Below are 12,096 nucleotides of genomic sequence, written 5' to 3'. Positions count from 1 at the left end.
ATTCTGTAAAGCCTTTTGATAGTACTGCATAATTTATTTGTGGCACAATGACATTATAAGTTACCCAAACTATTGATTGTATTTGAATGACTGATGTAATAGTAAAACTTACTCTAAAGGTTTCTCTTTTTATCACCAGTAACCTCATATGACAAATTATTGAAATTATCAGTGATTTTTAAAAACTTAATTTATTCATAATAAACATACAGCCTCAGGCAGAAAAAAATAACATTAAAAAGAGGTAAAGTAACAAGGGCCTGAGTAAATAATGGACACAAGAATGGGGTTGTTTCCATTTTCCTGATATGAGAAGTAGATTATATGGACCATGTCTTAATGTTCAACAATCTACTGGGATAAAAAATGATGCTTTCAATAATGCTTGGTTTACTACAGCCATATTAAAGGTAGAAGGAAAAATACTTACAACTCACAGAGAGACTTGTGTTTTCAGGAGTAGAAAAATGAGGACATAAAGTGAGGTCATGATTGGGTAGGATTGATTTGCCATGTGGCTATTGTGACAGACTGTGAGATCAATATTATTGCCTGGCAACCAAAGTGGGATTCTCTCTGCCCATATCATGGGACCAACAAGCAGGGAGCAGCTGAAATGCAGTGTTTTCTTAAGACACATTATTACCCAAAATAAGTGGACCATAACACCTTTATTGTGCACAAAGTGGAAGGTGATTTCAATCAGTCCATGGCCAAAGCCTTGGACATTAACCTTGCCCCTGGCACTATTACTAATCCCACTGAATACTGCCTGAGCAATAGATGTTTAGAGCCTTTTCTGGGTAGATGTCCCATTAACTAAGAAGTAAACTATGGAATAAGAAATAAAAGCCTCAGAGTTATCTTCCAGAGTAACAGTTATTCTATTTTTACCTTCTTTCTGCCAGGTTTTAAGTCATTTCTTATACTACATTGATGTAGAAGTAGTGAAAGGACCAAGCAGATGCCATAACTGGCTGCTCAGTCTTCTCTCAGAGATCAGGCCTCAATTTCAGTTTCCTGAGACTTGAGCAAGCAGTTTCTGGGAGGGCCATGAACAAAAGACATAGTCCTTGCAGTAGCTCCCTTTCTGCACGCACTCTGACTGCTCAAAGTTCAGCCAGATGTTTACTTTCTGGGGCCCCTCACCAACTTAGAGTTATGTGCAGTACGTGCTTGGCCAGCCAGCCCCCATGGTGGCTCAAGGACAAAGCCTGGGACTTGTGCTGGACTGCCCCCAAAGCAATAAATTGTAACCACCAACCAGTAAAAGAGAACAGAGATAGAAATAAACCAATCCGAGTTGCACCTGTGCAAAACTCCCCCAACCCCCCTAAAGGGCTTGTGGATTTTGCCTTTAAAAAGCTAGCCACACAAAGAAAAAGCAAGTTCCTCCTGGCCTCACGACTACGAGTGAGTGCTTTGGATTGAGCTTCCCTGCCCGCGGCTTGTAAACAAACAGAAATAAACCATGCTGTTGCATTCTGAACCTAAGGTCTGTGGTGAAGTCTTTGGGGTCCCTATCTGGGCATAACATTTGGTGCGTTGGCCGGGAACCCCAGAGACCCCACCAGGACCCTCAAGTGTCCAGAGGTTTATTGACATCTACCGGTAAGAGCGCTCTCTGTTTGTCTGTGTCTGTCATGTTACTGTTGTTTTGTACCGGTCGATCGATTTGTACTTTGCAGGCTCGATTTGTACTTTGCAGGCTCTCACTGGGACAGACGTGTCCGGACAGTGATCCTGGAAGGGAAAGAGAGACGTCTCATTCCCTGATTTGGGCAAGAGACCTCTTGGTCTCGAGCCATTTGAGGCCACCTCAGAGGTGACCATTTGGTTTAGGAGCATCTTTGGGTATCTTCCCCCACGGTGGTGGGAGGAAGTGCCACTTTGTATTTTGTCCCGGGAATTTGTCAGAGCCATTTTGTGGGGTTTTTTTGTATGTTTTGTTGTGATCATTGTTACTTTACTCTCTCCTTCTCTTCCAAGAAAAAAAAAATGGTGCATGTCTGACTGACAGGGATGTGGAAGCCCCCTGATGTCTGTATGATCAAAACAGAGATCCTTGAGTCTGGATTGTTTTTGGTGTGATTGAGCCTGGAGGGTCACTCCCCCCAGAGCACATCAGGTTGTCATTGTTCTTGGAGCTTTGTTGGTTGTCTTGTTGGGGCAAAGTTTTCCGTGTGCCCTTGGTCTTGTGTGTAATGTGTTAATTGTTCTCGTTGTTGACTTGATTGTGACGGACGCTATGGGACAGTTCCCTTCATCTCCACTAGACCTTTGCCTAGCCCACTGAAAGGATGTGTGAGCCACAATAGAGGGAACTGGGTCCCCCACCCCCACTCCCCGACTGAACTGAGATAAACAGGTAGCTCCTGCCAGGTGGGTCTTGCATTCTGCAAGAGCTTGCTGGCTGTGAATGAGGCCATCGACTCAGTGCTGATGTGCCGATACTTGGATTGTCTGTGTAAATGTTATTTGTTTCTGTCTGCTAACCTCCCTTATTTTCCTAGAGGAAGAGGAGGAGAGAGAGGCATAGCAAAGGCCACCTCCCTCCCTCCCTAGCTCTCTTGCTATCAGGACTGCAGCCAGCTGGCTGCTCTCAGGAGGGTGGGGGTGCGTGCTCTCGGTACAGGCGGGCAAAGATGGGAGCTTTGGACAGGGCAATGGGGTCTGCCTGCAATTGACAAAAACTGTGTGAACACTGAGCAGAGAATCTGACTTTAGTCAGAGGAGTTAACAAAAACTTTTTTTTCAGGAACACTGGCAGTCAAGGACACGCTCTATGCCCACTGCTCCCCCTCCCTTCCTTTACTGTGATAACTTCAAAATCTCTTCTGCCGGCCAGCCGCTTCTCTTGTTAACCCTTCTCTGTCCTGGTATTGCTTGAAAAGAAATGTTAAATTACCAGTTCAAGACACTGGGAAAATTATGCTTTTGTTTCCACAGGAAAAATAAAAATTTACATGGTGTGAAACCTCAATAACCCCCTTCCTCTATCCCCTACAGACCAAGAGGAGCCTAAACCAGGATTCCTAAGTGTAGATAAGAAGTTAGACCCCTTTTTCCCAGATGGCTTTATCAGCTACAGAAACAGAAAAACACAGAGTCAGAATATATGACCATCTGGCAGAGGCTAAGTGGTCATAAAACATCCCAAACTTCTCGAACCCCGGAGACAGCTGGTAAAACTCCTAGACACGGTTGTTTAACTAGCCTCACAAAGAAAGGGTGCGCTCCTTCCAATCTCCCTGCTGTGCGTGAGAGATTTGGAACAAGCCCCCTGCCGAGGCTTGTAAACTTTGACTTCATCTGAATAAATCTTGCTTTTTGCATTCTGTACCTAAGTCTCCCAATGGCTTCTTTGGGGGCGAACTGGGCATAACAATGGGTTTTGGTCATTTGAGTTCAGTGGGTTACAAATACTTGCCATCATTTAAGAGAATTGGTTTCAAATTATTGTTGGTTAAGATAAAATATAATATTTTTATAAAAATACGAAGGTTTGAGATATGAGGATAAAAGTTTAAATAAATGAATTTTTTGGTTTGAGAAAGCAGTTTAAGATATAAAAATTTAAAGGCTTAAGCGTGTCATGAGGATTTAAATATATGATATTTTGGGCCTAAATAAATAGTTTGAGATATAAAAATATAGAACTTTAAAGTTTAACTTTAAAGTTTAAATAAATTATAAGATTTAAATAAAGTTTATATAGGATATAAGATATGTAAGTTTGTAAAAATTCTCTTGTTAGATCTGTGTTAAGAAATCTTTAGGTGTTTGCTAAGTTAAATATATGCTAATGGTAGCCCTGTATAAATTTGTAAAATAGATCTATAGAGTTCCTTTAAGAATATAAGCTTGCAAGAAGAATCTAAGGTAGTCCTAAGACATGTAGTAATAAGCTTGTAAGAAGTAAAGATGCTAGTTGTAAATGTAAGTTTAAATAAGAAATAAGATGGAATGAACATAAAAAATATGATAAGTATATAAAAAGTAATAAGAAATATATTTGCTAAAGTAGTTCTATAGTTTCCTTAAGGAATATAAATAAGTAGATGTTAATATGTTATATATGAGTTTGTAAAATGTTGAATGTGAGTCTAAATGCTTTGCAAGGAAAAAAAATGTTATATGTGAGTTTGTAAAATGTAAATGTTAAATGTGAATCTATTCTTAATATATATGGTTGAAAGAACCTGAGACACAGAAGGAAGTGTCCTAGTAGACTGCAAAGTAGTCAGTCTGAGTAGTTTTCAAAAGTTCCAGAAGCCGCTAAGAAGCTAAGAATGGCGGACGCCAGAACCAGCACAAGGCATCCACAGCTGAGATCCGTGGAAAATCGACACAACACAGAAAAACCTGAGCTAACATCAAAAACGGTGCGGTTTAGAATACTACTGTACCTAAAAAGGTCTCTGGCTTAAGAATAAGTTCAGAGATGCTTGTTTGAACAAAAATTGTTAACTGCAAAAAGTTTTGGTTAAAAAAAACATCTCTTCATATTTTGAAGTGAAAGCCTAATACCAGAATTTATTTCTTGTTTGAACTTTTTGAACTTAAAATGAGATAAAACTACAGAAAGATTTTGGTTCTGGATTTCTTCATATTTGGAAGGCTAGTACCAGAATTTATCATTTGAATTTAGGACTTAATGAACTGAACAATAGATTTCATTGCAATGGGACAATTTTGAGTTTACTTACAGTAATGACCCAGAAACTGTTTTCTGGGACTGGTTTTGTTACAAATGGAACTGTTTAAATGGAAAAGTTTGGGTTTTCTAATTAGGCTTGAGATTTTGTTTAAAAAAATTATAAAGAAAAGGGGGAGAGTTAATATTCCTTAGTCTAATTTCAAAAGTTGTTTGAGTGGATTAGTGTCATGTTTTTGTTAGTAAGAAATGCAAATGGGGTATACTAAGAGACTACTTTTAAAGTGTAAAGAGTTTTATTCTTTTGGATGTTTTGCTAAGTTTTCAAAGTGTTAATGGTTAGATTGAGAAGATTGCTTTTCAATATGGGTTTATAGGAATTGTATAAGTTTGGGTTCCTCTAACTAGGTTTGAGATTTTGTTTAAAAAATTATAAAGAAAAGGAGGAGTTATGAGATTGAATTATGTTTGCAGAAACCTATTGATATTAATGTACCCTGGTTTTGTGGAGTTAAGGAAATATTTAAGTTTGATGTGAATACATTGAAGTTTTTCCTAAGTTCTGTTAGCAAGAAAATTCAAATGATTGAGTTAAAGTTGTAAGACGGAGAAAATTGTTAACTATATTTAGCACCATATATGCTAATTCAAATGGTTCTGTTAAGAGTTTGCTTTGAGTTGTAAGATTGAGAGAATTGTGACTACGTATAGCAATATTTATGTTAACCTGTTAATGGTAATGATGAAGCTAAGGGATTCTTTAAGTTTGTAGTCACCTTAAGAGTTTTTGGTTTAGAAAGGGCTTGAGGCAGCTAAGACTACTGTAGTCACCTTGGACCTAATTCAAAAGAGAAATGCCATCTTTATCATCATCTACTCCCATACTGGGAGGTGTAACAGCTATGGAGATTGCTGTAAGCCATTAATAGTTATTTTTTTTATATATATATTAAGAAAGGGGGACCTGTGGGAGCCCGTTGTCGGGTTCCTTGTGGCTTTACCCAGCAGGTCTGCATAGAGGATGATTAGACCACGGGCCTAAGTGCAGGTGTCTGGGATGGTCTGCACTTGGCTGTGCTGGGGGAGGAGGTCTTTTGCTCCACCCCTTGACTTCTCTATAAAAACCCTGGGGCAGAGACAGTCGGGCCGTTGCAATAGGTTCCAGGCCCTCTTGAGGCTATCCTTTGTTTTCTATCTGTTTATCTCCGCGAGATTCTCTGCAATAAATCCTTCTATCTAATATTTCCTGCTGCTCGCACTCAAGAAAACTCTGGGGAACTGTGGGGGTGGTTGGGTAAACGCCCCACAGTTATTAGAATACGTAAAAGCAAGATATAAAGGTCTGAGGATAAAAAAGGCTTAAATAATGATTTAAAAAAAATGACTTGAGATATATAAAAAAAAATAAAACATATTTCAGATTTCTTTGTCTTGCTATTCTGCTGTTACATTGAGACTCCAAAGGGTCATAGTTGTAAAAATGTCTGTCTACTCTACAGGTATGAATGAAAAATGTGGCCACATGTAAGTTTGGTTTTAAATGTCTGAGTTTGCATGTCCTTTGTGTTAAGGAATACAAGTTAATACTAGTCATCTGGCTATTCAGATACTAGTTTAAAGCATAAACTGTTCTATTTAAATAAAAAAAAAACTAAGAGGTATATTTGACTAATATATCTATAGGAGAACAAATTGGCCTGGTTATTGTTACCAAACTTAGAGATATTTTCAAGATTAGGCCTAGATTTGTTTGGCTCAGATACATTTAATAGATAATGGTCCTCAAACCTGTCAAAGATCTGATGAATATGGCATTTACATTATTTGATAAAAAGCTTACTATAGCAAACAGAGACTCCGAGCTCCCCAGCTCCTAGAAATGACTCCCAAGGTCTCCAAAGAAGATATGGAACAATGACAAGAAGATGCCACCTGAATTGCGGACAACACCGACCACTGGGCAAGACGCTCTGACTCAACACCTGCTGCCAGGGATCTGGCATAGAAGAATGGACAAATGAGACACTGACAAGATAAAGTCAGTCTTTCTCTTCCACAGGGAGAATTTCACATTATGGGCCCAGCAGCCAAGACTGATGCTGTCCTAACACCTGTCCTGCCAACACTATGAAGACTATAGGAGCCTGGGACGATGGCAGTCTGGGTAATGGATAGTCTCTGTTGTTTTTAAATAGATTTAAAAGTCTGCACTCAGGTAGAGTTTATCCTTCTCAGATCTTTGATAACATTGATGACAGGGCTAGCTATACCTTTGTCAGCTTAGTAATTGTTTGATCAATGGATTAATTAATTAAAGAGAATAAAAAAATAAAGCTAATAAGGAGGAGAATAAAGCTGGGAAATGGAAGGCTGAGAGACACTGCCAGCCACCACGATGACAAACAGCATGTGAAGATGCTGGTAAGCCACGAGCCACGTGGCAAGGTATAGATTTATAAAAATGGATTAATTTAAGCTATAAGAACAGTTAGCAAGAAGCCTGCCATGGCCATACAGTTTGCAAGCAATATAAGTCTCTATGTTTACTTGGTCGGGTCTGAGAGGCTGTGAGACTGGCAGATGTGAGAGATTGGTTCTGACTGTGGGCCAGGCAGGAAAACTCTAGCTACAAGTCTCTTTAAAAAAGATAAACAGATTCTAAATATAGACTTACAGATGCTTTTCATTGGGCCAAAGAAATTTCAGTTCAATATGGATTTCAGGGCAAATTGATAATACTACAATTACTAAGACTATGGGTCTAAAAGTTCCAAATAAGTTTGTAAGTTTTAACTCCTGTTCCTAGTTTATATCTGTCTCAACAGGTTTCCACTTGGCTGACAGATACATCCAAGCATCATTTGCTGGTGACATCCTACTGCAAATGACTGTGAGCCCTGAACTTGCTGAAAGCTGATATGGACCAATTCAGCCGATATGCATACCATCTCTTCAGCTGGTCAATAAAACATTCCCTTTTGTCTTTGACTAACATTCTGGCTTTCCAGGGCCCTGACAACAACATCCCAATGTCAGCAGGAAGTAATTACAGAAGAGAAAACATCGTCCTTGTTCCCCCCCCCCCCCCCCCCCGGAATGTTAGATCAAAAGGGAATTTCTTGTCATAGGGAACCTGAGATAAAGTTCCAAGTTTCTTGAGGATAAGAAACTCTGTCAGCCATCACAAGGCTTTTGGCCCTTGTGCTTCTGCTAATTATTGTTGGCTCTTATATTACTGATGTCTTATTCGTGTCTGGGTACCACTAAACTGAGGATGCTAGAATTCCAATATCCACCTCTGAACCCATGACACACTTGAAGATGGCAAAAACTGTATAAGGGAAAGCTCGCTTTGCCATTGATAATGGAAAAACTCTTATGTTCTGGTCCAATTAGTCTCTGATATGGTCTACTACCCTGGTGATAAAGTCTTTTACCAAAAAGCAACATCTCCATGATTGGAGATGATATACAACTCAAGGGGGGAATGAAAGGACCAAGCAGATGCCATAACTGGCTGCTCAGTCTTCTCTCAGAGATCAGGCCTCAATTTCAGTTTCCTGAGACTTGAGCAAGCAGTTTCTGGGAGGGCCATGAACAAAAGACATAGTCCTTGCAGTGGCTCCCTTTCTGCACGCACTCTGACTGCTCAAAGTTCAGCCAGATGTTTACTTTCTGGGGCCCCTCACCAACTTAGAGTTATGTGCAGTACGTGCTTGGCCAGCCAGCCCCCATGGTGGCTCAAGGACAAAGCCTGGGACTTGTGCTGGACTGCCCCCAAAGCAATAAATTGTAACCACCAACCAGTAAAAGAACAGAGATAGAAATAAACCAATTCAAGTTGCACCCGTGCAAAACTCCCCCAACTCCCCTGAAGGGCTTGTGGATTTTGCCTTTAAAAAGCTAGCCACACAAAGAAAAAGCAAGTTCCTCCTGGCCTCACGACTACGAGTGAGTGCTTTGGATCGAGCTTCCCTGCCCGCGGCTTGTAAACAAACAGAAATAAACCATGCTGTTGCATTCTGAACCTAAGGTCTGTGGTGAAGTATTTGGGGTCCCTATCTGGGAATAACATTGTCACCTGGTGTCATATTGACCTTCTGGCAGAACTATGCTTTTCTCAAGAAGAAAAATGGAACTTCATGGCACAGTAGGCCTTAAGGTTGACTGTGACCTATAATGTCTCAATAAGCAGCTTGTTAGAATCTCATTCTTTGGTATAATTTGGTCCTAGTTGCTGCTTGTAAATTAGCTGTGGTTCCTTTGTAATGTTATAAAGACAAATGTCTGGACAATCCTGGTAAACAAAAGTGTATCCTACTGTCCTAATCTCTAACATGCCTGGCAAGAATATTCTTATCTTTTCAGATTTTTAGAGGTAGTCCTTCCTCCACTAAATTCTATTTTATGAGACTTACTATCTCCGAAGCATTAGTAAATCCTTTAAATCACCAATTCTACTCATCTACATCACACCTTAGTAGTAGAGTGCTATCCAATACATGAGATGCCTTTTACAACCACCCACAAAATTAACTATAAACAGATATTACACATAAAAAAATAATGAAAAATACTGATCCTTTATACAGTACTAGAAGGTACTCTCCAAGTTTGGCAACCTGCTTTCCATGGGTACACCAAAAGTATGTTGAAGTTCAAAGATGGTATGAAGCACAGTTCCCTACTTCCAATTCTGTGAGCAGATTAAGCCCACAGAGCAATTATTCAGAGACCTGCCCCTGGGTCCAGAGAGTTTCAAGTACTACATGGAATCTCAGAGTATGGGTATTCTGCAGACAGGTTCCCATCCATATCCAGGGAGGACCCACCACACTGTGTCCTTCACCTCACCATCTGCTCCACTCCATCTGGGGACAGCAGCCCCTCACTCACCATGTCATGGTTTCCCAGCTCAGCCATGCTGTCTGCTCAGCTCCCTGCAGCAGCACTCACAGCACACCACACCACACAAAACTGCTGGTGCCAGCTCCTCTTCAAAGAAAAGGCTGAAGCCTGGAGCGGCAGGAAGCACCCTGCACAATTTCTGACTGGCAGGCCACCTCAAGAATGTGATTGGCTAATGACAAGTGACAAGAGCACATCTTATAGGGTTACAATGTGCTTAAAAACACAGCACAATAGTTCCTGTCCCTCCCTTCCACCCCAGACAAAGACTTTTTCTAGATCAGCAGAGATATGCACATCAATAGCACTTGGCCCTGGCTGCAAAAGTAAACCTGCTCTCTTCCTGCTCTCCTTAGGCACTTCCCCTTCTTCCTCCAGGACACAATGTGGCTAGCTAGCTTGTACATATTAAAAAAAAAAAAAAACCAACACCATTTCAAGCAAGCTCCTCACCCCATCTTGAAACAGTCCTGAGTTTCAAAGTTCTCAGAGCTGCTTACACAGGTCCCAGGACAAATTCAGGATGTTTGAAGAGCCATCTGATAACAACTGATTAACCATAGAACGCCCCAATGCCAGAGATGGTCCAAAGTTCAAAGTCAGGATGTTTGAGGGACTATCTGGGAGCAACTGATAAACCAGAGAATGTCCCAATGCTGGAGGTAGTTTGTAAAGTTTGACAAACAACCATTGAAAACTACAAAGTAAGTTAACACAGATATTCTGAAAAGCCCCTCAAACTTGAGCCAATCAAAATTGTACCCCTACTAGCACCCATAAATGAGTAACCTTATGGTTTTTTCCTTTAAAACATGAGCTTCCAGAGTGATGCGTACCCCCTTCAGCCTCTACTGTGTTGGATGGCAAGACAAGGTGCCCAGATGAGAAATAAAATATTAGGCCATTCTTCCATTAGAAAGCTGGATGATGGCTCCATTGCTTAAGGAGTTTCATTTCTGAAATTTAGAGCAAAATCTTGGAAAATTAAATAAAATAAAGAGTAGTCTTCATGGGAAGTTGAATTCTTAGAGAATAATGGAGCTGGGAGGAATGTATTTCTGAGCACCATTGTTAGCCAGCACATCTTCATCCATGGGCAGGTGAGAAAAAAAAGACAACTGTATTATTCAAGCTTTTCTACATAATCAGGACTGGTAGAATGAATCTCTCCATGTATGTAGAAAATTGATTTCATAGAATGTCTTTCAAGTATGTAGGATGGGAAGGAGATCATTTTAACTAGCCCTGCCTGCTGTCTGTCTCAGGTCTGTAACATCATTGCAAAGAATTCCATTTTTAAGCTTTATTATATTTTATGTATGAGGTTGTTTGCCTCCAGAAGTCTGTGCAGAGTTCTTGCTGAGACCAGAAGAGAGTTACAGGAGATGGTTAGGTATAATGGAACCTCTGTCCTATGTAGTAACCTTGTGCTGCTTTTAATTGTTAAGCTATCTCCCTAGGCCACTTCTTTATTTAAAATGTATTTTCATACATTTTGATTAATATGTGTTAAATCAATTTCTCCCTTCCTTGTCCTCTCCCCATCTGTTCCCAAATTCTTCCCTTCCAATTTCTTCCTTATTATGCATTTGAGACTATGTATGCACAAATATATGAATTAAACCTGCTGAGTCCATTTCTGTTAGTTGTCTTTATAGGGATTCAAGGATGAACACAATGTATTGGATTTGCGGTTGGGGATCTCATCCTTGCCTGAGGCTAGTTCTCCCAATTGCAGGAGAATTCCACTATTTAAGGAGCAACAAGAGTCTTATCCCAAGTGATCTAGGTGCCTTGCGCAGGAAACATTATAAAAAATAAAAAATATTATCCAGAATAGTAAACTTGAAGTGGTAAATACCTCAGCTAACAATTGCTGATGCCATGACACTGATGTTTTCAAGATGCAGGGAAGACTATGGACACCCTCCTAAGCCAATTATAGTCTCCTTTAGTTCTGTGGTCCTCCCACCAGACCCCATTGACCATTCTCAATTTGGATGACTTTGAAAACTTGAAATTCCTACCTCCACATTCTAAGTACCATGATTACAGGCCTGAAACACCATGTCTGGCTTAGTTTCCTTCAAATGCATTTAATGAGGCATTAGTATGATGGGATGAGTTACTTGAACATTTATACTAAACTTTATTCAAAAAATACTTATCTCTGTGAGCCTGGGTTTCACCATCTGTAGAATAAGGACAGAACCCTTCCTAGGTCATTGTTCAGTTATAACAGACTCAATAATAAAGACATTAAGGCAGAAAAACTACATTTGATGGGAACTGTCTTCTGTTACTGGAGATAGGATCAGAACCTGTGTTCTGGCTACTCTAACTAGGAAGGCTCAGCCATTCATCCTCAGGAAGCCAATTAAAGAAACCAAGTTATCCAGTGAGGGACATGCCCACCTTTAATGCAAGCACTCTGGTGGCAAGGTGAACAGATCTCTATGATGTTCTAGGACAGCGTAGTCTATAGTGTGAGTTCCAGGCCAGCCAAAGAGTCATAGCAATACTATTCTCTA

General features: G+C 40.2%; 1 long non-coding RNA gene across 2 annotated transcripts; it reads left to right on the top strand.

Annotated features, from left to right (window-relative positions):
- The first annotated feature begins 954 nt into the window (after positions 1-954).
- On the top strand, positions 955-7,645 carry LOC131901282 (uncharacterized). 2 transcript variants are annotated; one of them, XR_009376451.1, is made up of 2 exons: positions 955-1,611; positions 7,483-7,645. It is a non-coding gene; the product is annotated as an uncharacterized LOC131901282 (long non-coding RNA). The 2 variants fall into 2 exon arrangements; XR_009376450.1 differs by lacking the exon at positions 955-1,611 and adding an exon at positions 4,867-6,821.
- The last annotated feature ends 4,451 nt before the right edge of the window (positions 7,646-12,096 follow it).

The sequence above is a fragment of the Peromyscus eremicus genome, unplaced genomic scaffold (assembly GCF_949786415.1).
Source record: "Peromyscus eremicus unplaced genomic scaffold, PerEre_H2_v1 PerEre#2#unplaced_70, whole genome shotgun sequence".
NCBI classification, from domain to species: Eukaryota; Metazoa; Chordata; class Mammalia; order Rodentia; family Cricetidae; genus Peromyscus; species Peromyscus eremicus.
Note: the sequence above shows the minus strand (reverse complement) of the source record. Positions and strands in the feature narration are given on the sequence as shown.